Genomic DNA, 12,978 nt, shown 5'->3' with positions numbered 1-12,978 from the left:
CAAAATAAGTATCTGTGTTATTTTGGCATAAATAATAACAGATATAAAATAATATCATGTAGAAAGAACAAAAATCTAAAACTGAGACTAGGATTTAGTTAACTACTAGTAGAAGTGGTTGAATTTGACTAATATTTAATTATTCACAGATCTACTTTCTTAGCTACAATGTAACAGTATAGCACTACACTATTTACTGATTTGTGAATTATGTGAACAATTGTTTTAGATGTTTGCTTTATTTAAGTAGGTGAAGATTTAGTACATTGATTAAATTGCATACATTATAACAAGTTATTAAACTATATAACAAAGTGATAACTATCTAGAAGTAAAACATTGGACCATGTAACTCATACAAAGAAAAATATCCCTCTTTTTTATTATGTGTCCTCTAAAAGTAGATCAATAACATCTGGTGATGGTCCTACAGGAAGCATGAAGAATATACTTACACAAAGAGCTTCCACTCAAATTTCTTAATCTGAGGTGACTTTCAGTTAAAAATATTTTATTATACACCATTAAAGTTTTATATATTCATAGTATGAATATCTTGTGAACTCATGGAGTCAGAGTTCCAGCAGACTTAAATATCGGGACTACTTTTTAGAGGTTCACAACAAAAATTAAAATGGAAAAAGGGTCTTACAATGAGCAGTCCTCATGTCTTTTAGAATAGTAGTATGAACCAAAGGCCAGTATCTATTGACTCAGAATGTGTATTATTCCTGAGATTTTCATGAGGTCAATGTTTTCATTAACTGCCTAATAACCATACTAGTTTATTGAAATACACAACTTCAACTTTCATATTATATTGCAGTAGATTAAAATGCTATCAGACAGAAACTTAAATAAAACTGATAAAGTTCATGAAAGGAAACATATACGTATTTGATATTAGAGTACCTATACTAATCTTTACGCTTCATTAACAAAATATGTAATACTTGGGAAACTTTAAAAGAACAAAAATTTATTTTTTATAGTTCTGGGGAAGTTCAAGGCATCATTGGTAGATTGAAAATCTGGTGATGGATTGGTTTTGTGAATTATGATGCCTTTCTTGTGTCTTCAACAAGGTTAGTGAAGAGTGTCCTCAGGTGGCAAAAAACATAAATATATAAATGAGTCTTTGCCAATCTCTTCTGTACAACATCAGTATATGCATGAGGGTAGTATTACAAATAACTGCAGAAGGACCCATCTGTTACCATAGCTGCATTTGATTAAGATTCCCGTAAATGGCCTTTAAGAGGATGTTAAAGAATGTTAGAAGATAAATTTTGAGCTGAGAGCTAAGGCAGAGGGGAAAAAACAGGATGCATAGGAAATAGCCTTTACAAATTTAATTCCTGAAGGCACAGGAAACATGGAGATCTTGAACAGAGAGAGCAGAAAAATATTTTTAAATAAATCAAAGCAACATTGTGACCAGAACAAGACAAGTTGCTGATGGGTTACATGAAGAAGAAAAAGCCATAAGAAGGATTTTATTTTTAATTTCTTTTTTAAAAGTTTGTATTAGTTCTTTGAGAATTTCATATAATCTGTTTTGATCACATTAACCACCTTTTCCCCAAACTTTCTCAGATTCACTCTCTTTTCTGATCTACCCAACTTGTATTCTTTAACTCATCAAGACCAATATGTGCTGCCCAAAGATTCTTGCATATGTGCCCTTTCCTGACTTTACCTCTTCTAGCAGCCAACAACTGCCAATATCTTATGGCTAGGGGTGAGATTTTGTGCTCAACTCCCCTCTTCATGATGGGATTTGGTCTGGCTTGGGCTTGCACTGGTCTTGTGCATTCTTTCACAACTGTTAAGAGTTTGTGTGCAACTGCCTTGCTGTGTCCAGAAGACACACTTACTTTGTGTTCATTCCTTACCTCTGACTCTCATTCTCTTTCAATACTACTTCCACAATTATCTCTAAGTATTGGGAGGAAAGAGTGTGATAAATAGTGATAAATATAGTCCATTTAGTGCTAGGCATTCCCAAGCTCTTATTTTCTATGCCATGTTTAGTTATGGGTTCTGTCTTAATCATCATCCACTCAAAATAGAATCTTTTCCAATGAGGATTGAGTCATGCATTAATCTATGAGAATAGTTATAAAAGGTTTTAGGAGTTAGTTTAAAACTGTATCCATTTAACAAAATAATAATAATAGTTTTTCCCTCTAGGGTTTATATGAACTTTAGCTCTAGGTGTTTGGGCCAGTATTGGTGCCGTGTCTGAATTTCATCTCATAGAATAGGGCTTAAATCTAATAAAAAACTATTGGTTATTCTCATGATGTTTATGTCAATATTGTACCAGTGGGCATATCTTATCAGAAAGATCATTATTGAAACTGATATGATTTGCAGTTGTACATTATAAAACCTATTCAAATAATACACATAACACCTTCTTCTTCAGTAATACATATAATACCTTCCAGCACTATAAATGCTAGCCAGTAGGAAGAAAGATTCCAGGTCAGTAACAGCTTGATTTCTCCATTTTTCTGTGACAAAAGTATGTGGTATCTTCAACAACGGTGTCTTACCATCAGGTTCTGGAGGATAACCAATAGTCTTGACAATAAACTGTGCTTTTTGAGATGTTCTATAGGACCTCCAGGGTCACAACTAAAAATGATGTCACCTACTACTGGCATTGGGCTTTTAATTTGTTAGTCTTTGGTATCTAGTAGGGAATTGTTGTATTGCTATAGAGTAACTCCATTTCGATTCCTTTTATGTATGTCAGCATATATAAACACACACTCACAGTCACACATGTACATGCACACATGTGTGTGTGTGTGTGTAGTGTATCTTTTAGGAACATCTACAGTAGGAAGTTTCCATATGACATTTTATAAAGGTGTTTAGTCTTTATTTTCAAATGCAGTAGAAAAACTTTGGTATATTTATAGGGAAAGACCATGTTCCTGAGGAAAAATTATGCATTTAATTAGGAGCATGTTATATATAAGCTACAAGAATGATGTGTAGGAAAATATGCCAAGTGGGGGATTCCAAACTCTTAAAAATAGTGTATATGTTACTCATAACATATATTATACACATATGACTGTAGAGAGAAATGATTTCATTGCTTTTGTATGGGAATATATTATGAAACTGTACATTTTTATTAAAATATATACATTTCTCCTCTGAATTTAATAGAATTTAAGAACTAGAAGTGATAGGTGATTCCAAGGAAACATTGTCTTCTAGATGCAATAAGACTGATGTACATATGAACTCACAGAAACTGTGACATCACACACAAGGCCTGTACAGATTCAAGCCAGACATTTCTTTCCTATCTATTAATTACTGTATTTTTACCCTTTTAGGATCCACCCAGCTTCTGGTTAAGCAAATATAACCTTACTGATTCTATCAAACTCATTTCCTTGTCTCACTCTCCAGTATTTTAATAAATTTCTTTCTTTCCTGATGTGTCTCTACTGTCTTGTCTCTACTTTGCTGACAGTCGGGCTACCAAATGTATTTACTCTGTATATGAATTACTCGAAGGGACCTACCCAATGCACCAATCACAGAGTGAAATCCTGCCTTCTTTCCTTTTCATCAGCAGTATTATCAAAGACAGGAAAGGGGGTATGTTTCTTCGTAGCTCCAATTCAAATGAAATAGGGTAGGTATGAGTCGTAAGCAAGCTGAATACCTGAAATCTTGTGTTTGAGGAAAATGATTAATCATACTTTAAGTTAAGATTAAAAGGTAAACTTCCAAATGCTGTTTTGCTTGTTTGTTTGTTATTTTTGGGGTTTTTGTGTGTGTATGTGTGTAAAACATGTTTGTCACATGTGTTCAAGACTCATTGCTGCATTTTCTTTTTCATCAATGAACCATGAACCCTGGGAAAACACTAAATAAAAGCCACAGGTTCGTTTTCACTAAAACACAATCCCTTGGGGCCTGTGGAAAAACTTTAGTTCTTATGCATGTCTGGTGTTTGATTGACACTAACACTACTTTGGCAAAGTTCGCTGTAAAGCCAATGAATATTCCTTCACAAAAATAAAATATTAAAATCTATAGCTATATGGGGTGGGTTCTTCTTAAACCAACTGGTGTGAACCCCATGAAGATATTTCACATCCATAAAAAACATGAAAATTAGGCTTGAATCACTTAATATTCTGAAATGTGGTATTTGGCTTGCAGATAAGATACTTTTAATTCAAGCTGTGGAACCTCTTCTAGAGAATCAAAGACTAATATCTGAAATTCCTTTTCTGTCATTGGTTGAGGATTTTTTTTTCCCAGCAGAGGTAAGCCTGTGAGACTAACAGCTTTAGTGAAGGATTCATCTTTCCTTCTTGACTTTGGTTTACAGAGTGCTTTTACCTCCAGCTGCAAACATGAAAGAAAATGTTAACCACAAAGTGTGGAAAGTCAGAGTTGGGCTAAGATTACTGACAATTTAATAAGGACGTTCTTTCTCAGGCATCACAGGTATCTTCATGGTTCTGATGCATAAACTTCAGAAGGAATGGGTTACTCAGTGGGAAAAAAATATATGGGGCAAATTACAGGAGGCTCTTTACTCCTTTGTTCTCACTACTGGCTAATATATGATATAGTTAATCCTAGACTGGCCCTTAAGTTCTGAAACTTTCCTGATAGAGATGTAGCAGGGGTGGTTTTGCCATTACCAACTTCCGTTGAAGGTGGCATAGTAAGATTTATGAGACAAATTTAAGATTTAGAAGGATTAGAGGTTGGGGGAAAATGTCTGATGTTGAAATATTTGAATAACGTAATACATCCACACACCTTCGAAAATTGAGAAATTAAATACAGAATGATTAAAATATTTCCCTTTAAAGAAAAGTTGTCTTTGGAGAATCTCATTAATCATTTATTCTAAACTACTCATGAAACCATAGTGCAAACATTTCAAACCCTCCCACATTTGTATTGCTAATCACAGGCTTCATCACCACTACACTGTGCAGATACATTTTTTGAAAACAGAGAGAATCTTTATTTTTTTTGAATATTCCTACAAACTGACATCTAAAACATATCTGGAATGGCTTTGTGTTTTTTATGGTCTAATACATATTTGAGAGAAAGAAAATGAATAACTTGAGGAATCATTCACATGCTACAATTTCAAAAAATGTATACACTGAATTTTTTCTGGAAGAGAAATACTAGTTCTATGTAGTTGGAATTTCATATTTATTAATACAACTCAAAGGATATTTGATATTCTCAATTCTCTTTCTCTGAATGTTTTACAATTATTTAAAATAAGAATATTAAGGCACTTATCATTACTAGATTCTATGGAACAAGGGTGGTGCTTAATTATGACAAAGTAATATTTTATTTAATAGTATTGGAGTGTCCATTTATGACTAGAAATCAGCTGTGATCCTTTAAAGAATTCTAGACATGTGATTAAATATGGAACTGATAAGAAATTCATATTTCCAGAAAGCGCAGAAGAAAATAAAACCTTCAGAATACCCAAGGCCTACAGCTCTATATAAGATACACTGTTATTTTATTCATTTTATTGTTATGAATTGTGTATAATTCTCCTTTTAAAAGTTTTTATGCAAAACATCTCCATTCTATATAATTATAGGAAGCACCTGAGTCTGTAGCAACTTTTCTAAATTTCATAAGAACTATTTCTAGAAGTGTTTAGATGATTAACTTTCAAACAAATTCTGTTAAGAATGCACAATTCACTTGCACAAAATAATTACTAATCATATCTATCACGCCCTTTAACAGAGAGATGAACTAAAGGGCACACAAACTTTCTGAACTGTATCTCAAGAGGAACAGATAACGAAAATGTGGTACATTTACAGGATAAAAGTGAAATTTGTAAGTAAATGGATAGAGCTAGAAATGATCATCCTGAGTGAGGTAACCCAGATTAAAAATGTCAAACGTTGCATTTTTTAAAAAATCTTGTGTGTGGATGTCATCTTTTATGCTTTAGATAGCTATGTTTCAATCCAAATAACCATGGAGGGTTGGTAGCTAGTAAGGAACTAGGGGACCAAGGGCATCATCCAAGGAAGAGAAAACAGAATGTAATGTTATGAAGAGATAAAGGGAAAACTGGAATAGGATGATTTGGGGAAAGAGGTGTTAGGTTTGGAATGAAAGGAGATGGATGGGGTCAAGAATGTGTACAATGTATGAATTTTTCAAAAATATAAGATAAAAGAAACGGGGGGAGCTAAAAAACACACGAAAGAAGGAGGAAATCATTCAATCATGCAAAAAAAAACCCCACATATTTATACAAATAGGGAATTGCCAACATTTTTCTTAGTACTCAACACCTTTGACAAATCTACTCTCAGCTCTCATGAGTTGTAAAGTTTTTTGAGGTTTCAATTCAGAGAAGAAATTAAGAAATATTAGTCCTTCAAAAAATATGTAGGGAATGCTAAGACAGAACTGTTTAAGCCCTGAGCCAAAGTTGCTCTTATTTATGGACTTACTAAGAAAGATGTGTGATTAATCACCGAGCATCCACTAGAACATGCTGCTGAGTAAATTAGAAAGACTGCAAAAACAAGCTGCAGTATTTGACAGAGGGATTCATTCCCTGCAGTCCAAGCCTGGTCTTCTTAGAGGATAGGGAACAGTTTCAGCATAAACAACTGATGACAACTTTTTTTAAATTTAATTTTACATATCAGCCACGGATTCCCCTGTCCTCCCTCCTCCCCCCCCAGCCTCTCCCCCCCAATTGACCCCCCATTCCCACCATTCTGGTGATCAGATGGCTGAACACCCTAACTGTTATGATAGAACTCTCATCCAGGGACTGGTGGAAGCAGATGCAGAGATCCACAGCCAAATCCCAGGTGGAGCTCCAGGAGTCCAATTGGCATGAGAGAGGAGAGATATAGAGACCATGATGGAAAAAGCACAGGGACAAATAGCCAAACTAGTGGAAACACATGAAATGTGAACCAATGGCTGAGGAGCCCCCATGGAACTGGACTAGGCCCTCTGCATATGTGAGAGAGTTGATGAGCTTGAACAGTTTAGGAGGGCCCCAGGCAGTGGGACTGGGACCTATCCTTGGTGCATGAGCTGGCTTTTTGGAACCTAGTGCCTATGCTGAGACACTTTGCTCAGACTTGGTGCAGGGAGGAGGGGACTGGACCTGCCTTGGCTGAGTCTACCAGGCTAGGCTGACTCCCCAGGGGAGACCTTGCCTTGGAGGAGGTAGGAATGGGGATTGTGTGGGAGGGGAGGGCTGGGGCATGGAAGGAGGGAGGATGGGGCAATCCATGGCTGATAGATGAAATTAAGTTAATTATGAAATAAAAATATTTTTAAAAAGAGACATAATAAAAGATAGGTTAAAAAAAGCAAACAATAAAACATAAAGTCAGTTTTATGTTAGCCAACCATTGCTGAGCAATGGTTGTGTGGTTTATATACTCTTTGACATTCCATTGGAGAAAACCCTTTCCCAATAGGCATCACTTCCAAATAGCTTTCTATATAGACTAGGAGAATATAAATAAATTTTGCATTTAAATGTATCCAGTGTCCTTTGTCTTCAACAATGGGTTAAATGTTATGAGTTTCAAGACTCTCTGTAAACTGTAAGATGCTACACTAGATACAGGAATTGTGTGACTACTTACAGCATGTGTTGCATTTGGGGCTATAACATACTCTTCACCTGTGTATTCAGGACCATGAAGACCTATTACGGTATAGCTGTTTGCTACGCTTAACACTTCTGATTTGCTTGGTTGTTTTCCTTTATTAGTTTTCTTAGAAACCAATGTATGAATCACTGGCATTCAAGTGTGAAAATAGAGTTGTCATGGTTGGGCTCAGAATTTTGATTGACATGTGTTACCTACATCATGAGGATAGATGCCTGTTTGGGAACAAACATGTTCCCAAAATTGGCTTCATTGTAAAAATGGCATAGGCACCTGACGGCTATAAGCAATATACACTGTTACATCTCTTCTCATCATCTGCCAGTGACTGAAATTACATTGAATTTTACCTTCTTTAATAGAGTGCTTTTTTTGTTCAGAAACATTCATCTTCTGTTCCCTTAAATAGCAAATTTCTCAAGGACACCTCACTGAGACCAGTCAGGCTCTTGGCCAGCCTGATGGTTTATTGACTATCTGTTGTGTAAGCCCATATTAATATGTGTTTTTAATTTTCAGAATTTTCATTTACTGATAAGTACTTCAACATGGAAACTATCTGATATTTTAGCATTGTCTAAAGTAAATGTGATGTCATTTTTTTTTCAAAAATTAAGACAATACATTGGGAAGCAGATTTTCTTTTGTAAAAGAAATACTATGATACACCAGTTGTGCTCCTATACTGGGTAGAAACATCTGCCATAGATGTCTCTTCCTGTTGGTAAAAGGAGATTGAAACATTTTTATGAGGCTTGGAGTCAGTGGTTATGTAATTTATCTTTAGAAATTTGCCATGATAACATTTGAAGTACAGATGTTGGCCAGTGCTATCAATCATTTTTTCCTTCCTTCCTTCCTTCCTTCCTTCCTTCCTTCCTTCCTTCCTTCCTTCCTTCCTTCCTTCCTTCTTTCCCTCCTTCCCTCCTTCCCTTCCTCCCTCCCTCCTTCCTTTCTTGCTTCCTTTCTTTCTTTCTTTTTTCTTTCTTGCCTTCCTTCCTTCTTTCCTTCTTTCTTTTTTACTTTTGTGATGGCAGTAGCAATAATAACAATGATGATGATAATGATGAAAACAGAAATAATAAAAATATATGTATTATATAATTTTCATTGTATTATGACTATGGGCTATATATATTCCATATATATGTGGAACTCTATATATATGTATACACACATACACACACACACACACACACACACACATATATATATATATATATATATATATATATATATATATGCCTCCTTAAAAATCCTACTTTTGGTGCTCAGAACATTTTTGAATTATCATACATATCTACTATTATCCATATGTACCTTTCTGTAGTTAACTACTCAGCTGTGCTTGCCTTTGCTATCTCTGCTATGGCTTTATTTTGTTTGTTTGTTTACTTGTTTGTATTTTTTGTTTCTGGAGACAATTTTTAAACATTTGCCTGCATTTTTGAGGACTTGCATCATCTCAGTGCAAGTTTTCTTATTTTTTAGAAATCTGAAGTAAATGTAAATATTCATCAACTAATAATGGAATGTCTTCTAAATTCTTGGCATGACTTTATACCCTGGATCTTATTCCACTTGTGAATCTGTTTATTTTAAGAGGGATAAGATGACTTGCTATGTAAAACACTTCAGTGAATGAAAAAGTTCACCATTCAGTCAGTGCTCAAGCCGGATGGGAGAGAGATTTGCTGCCATAAACTGCTAATTTGGAAACACTTCTCTGTGCTCTGCTCATGGTTTGTTCACTTGATCATGTGACTTTCACTTTCTACTTCTAAGGAAAAGTTGTTATATGTACTTTCTGCTGATTTTTAACTTCCTGGTACAATATGTTATGTCCTTCAAACTGTATTACACTAGAGAAATAATGATACAATCCCTGCCCTGAAGAATTTTTATCTTGGAGAGAGAACAATGGAACTACAGTAGACTGTACATGTAAGCATGTACTCAGAAGTACAAATATGGAAGCATGGTTTTGGCAATTTTTATTCTACCATATACCAAAACAACAACAACAACAAAAACTGAGATTGCTGAAGGACATTGCTTGCATTCTGCCAATAATATAAGAATACTATAAGTTGTATAATTGCATTATTATTAGTGATATATTTGGATGGTCAATATTGTTCTGATATCAAATATCTGAAAAAGAATAAACATTTGGTCTTGGCTCTAGGTCAAGTTAAGCAGTGTAGGTCCACTCCCCAGAGACACTAAGACACTTTTCAATCTTGCTTCTCCCATTCAAGTATTAACTAAGCCCAATTCTGCTTAGCTTCCAAGATGAGAAGAGAACTGGTGCTTTGTGGTCATATGGCTTTTGCTCTCTCTTGCATTTCTAATTTGCTTAATATGTGTTTTTCATTTAATGGCTTAGGCTAGATCATTGAATCCCCAGTTCATGTTCCTTCTCATTTAGATAGACTACTCGCAAAGATCCCAGATCACATCTGTATATATCAGACTATTGATAACAACTTGGTCACACATAGCCTCAAAGAATTAGGAGAAATAGGACAGTTTAACTAGTAGCAATAGTAATCAAGTGTACTTGTCTGTTATGAAAGAAAAGAATGGGTGAAGTGGCTGCAGATTACATGTGGTACAGGTTACATGTGGCAATTAAAATGATGGCGACTTGGGACCTGGACATTCAGTCATAGAGTAGCATTAACTAAAAGAAATACTGAAAAAAGAGTGTTTTCTGACAGTGGCAGAGAAACACAGGTGGGAAGTCAATCAGTCTTTCCCAGAGACAGTGAAAAAGAGATTGTCCTGGTGACAAGATGAGCACTTATACTCAAAATAAAATATACTGAATTCATATAGAGATATTAGGGAAGATGTTGGACCAATGGTTAGCTTTGAGGAAAGCAAGCCTCAGTTTTGAGCTCTGATTGCCAGAATCACTGATGGGGATTAGAATCACACTGCTAAATTCCTCTGTTTCCTTGCATTCAAAGTAAAAAATAGCAATTCTCTGCTTCATGATTTTCTTTGTTTCTCTCTTTCCTTTTGGGTATAGGTGGTGCCTGCATGTGTATATTCTTCTGTGCATGTGCATATGGAGAAACTGACATGGGTTGTCTTCCTTATCGCCCTCCATTTTATTTTCATGCTAGTTTAAAGATGTAAGGATCAGAATACATTAAAATCATGTATCACACAGTCTACTTGGCTTTCATTTTATTTTAAATCTATTTATTTTACATCCCGACTGACCTCAGTTTCCCTCCCTCCTCTCCTCCCATTCCCTTCTCCCAACCCCCATCTGCCCCTCATCAATTCACTCCTTCTACGTTTCTATTCAGAAAAGGGCAGGCCTCCCATGAATATCACCAAAACATGGCATATCAAGTTGACGTAAGACTAAGAACCTCTCCTTGTATTAAGGCAACCCAGTATGAGGAATAGGGTCCCAAAAGTCAGCAAAAGACTCAGAGACATCCCCTGCTCCCACTGTTAGGAATCTCACAAGAAGACCAAGCAATGTAACTGTCAAATAACTTTCAAATGCAGAGGGCCTAGGTCAGTCCCATGCAGGCTCTCTGGTTGTCAGTTCAGTCTCTGCGAGCCCCTATGTGCCCAGGTTAGTTGATTCTGAGTTTTCTTGTGATGTCCTTCAACTCTGGCTCCTACAGTCCTTCCTCCATCTCTTCAGCAGGATTCCCTGATTTATGCCTAATGTTTGTCCTTGAGTTCTGCATCTGTTTCTATCAGTTGCTGGATGAAGCCTCTCTGATGATTATTGGGCTAGACACCAGTTTATTAGCGTAGCAGAATATCATCAGGCATCTAGTTTCTCGGCCCTGGTGCTCCAAGCAGTGTCAGTGATGGGCTTCCTCTGTTGGTATGAGTCTGAGGCTGGAGTGGTCATTGGTTGGCCACTCGCACAATCTCTGTAGCACCCTTACTCCAGCATATCCCATATGCAGGACAGACTGTGGGTTGAAGGTTATGTTGCTGGGTTGGTGTCCCAATTCCCCCACTGGAAGTCTTGCCTGATCACGAGAGATGGCCCGTTTAGGTTATGTATCAGCTATTGCTAGGAGTCCTACCTAGGGTCATTATTGTAGATTCCTGGGAGTTTCCCTTGCACCATGTTTCTTTTTTATCCCCAAATGCCCACCCCTTTCCAGTTTTCTCCCTCTCCACCCCCACCTGATCTCCCATGTTCCCATCCCCACCAACTCCCAGTACACCCACGAAATCTCTTCTACTTCCCCTTTCCCCGGAGATTCCTGAGTTCTCCCTTGAGACGTCCTTATTACGTAGCCTCTCTGGGTCTGTGGAATTGTTGCATGGTTATCCTTTACTTTACAACTATCCACTTATAAGTGAGTATATGCCATGTTTGTCTTTCTAGGTCTGGGTGATTTTTTTTTTTTTAGTACCATCCATTTGGGTACAAATTTCATGATGTCATTGTTTTTAACATCTGAGTAATACTCCATTGTGTAAATGTACCACATTTTCTTTATCCATTCTTCAGTTGAGGGTTGCTCAGTTGAGGAAACACCTAGATTGTTTGACGTCCTGGCTGCTATAACATATAGTAGCCATGAACATAGTTGAGCCAGTGTCATGGTGTTATGATTGAACATCTTTTGGGTATATGCCGTAGAGTGGTATAGCTGGGTCTTGAGGTAGATAAATTTCCAATTTTCTGAGAAACTGCTATATTGATTTCCAAAGTGGCTGTACAAGTTTGTACTTCCACCAGAAATGGAGGAGTGTTCCCATTGCTCTACATCCTCTCCAGCATGAGCTGTCACTTGTGCTTCTGATCTTAGCCATTCTGACTGGTGTAAGATGGGATCTCAGTGTCATTTTGATCTGCATTTCCCTTATGGTTAAGGATATTGAACATTTCTTTAAGTGTTTCTTGGTACTTGGCTTTCTTTAATAATTAAAACCAATGTTGCTAATGTTTCATTAATTTGTCCCTTTTGAGATCTTGAAGTAATTTTTGTCTACTATGTGTTTACTGTTTTATTGTGCACATTGTTTGAGGCAAAGTGTATCACTTAGCCCAGCAACACCTGTAGTTTGGTGTGGTGTATCCAACTCAGGTCCTAACACTTAGGCAGTATGCGTTTTACCTACCAAGCTATCTCCCAATTAAACTGCTTAATGCCTTCTATTGATTTATGAAATATCTTCATGATTTGATGATTCATCATGTAACTTTCTATAATTTTTTAATGATTTAGCATTTTATTGGTTTTACAAAAACAGGTATTCTGTGGCTAACTTTAGCTCT

The sequence above is a fragment of the Peromyscus californicus genome, unplaced genomic scaffold (genome assembly GCF_007827085.1).
Source record: "Peromyscus californicus insignis strain IS unplaced genomic scaffold, ASM782708v3 Scaffold_15__1_contigs__length_86483966, whole genome shotgun sequence".
In the NCBI taxonomy this organism is placed as follows: Eukaryota; Metazoa; Chordata; class Mammalia; order Rodentia; family Cricetidae; genus Peromyscus; species Peromyscus californicus.
The sequence above is the reverse complement of the archived record's forward strand: the minus strand, read 5'-3'. Positions refer to the sequence as shown.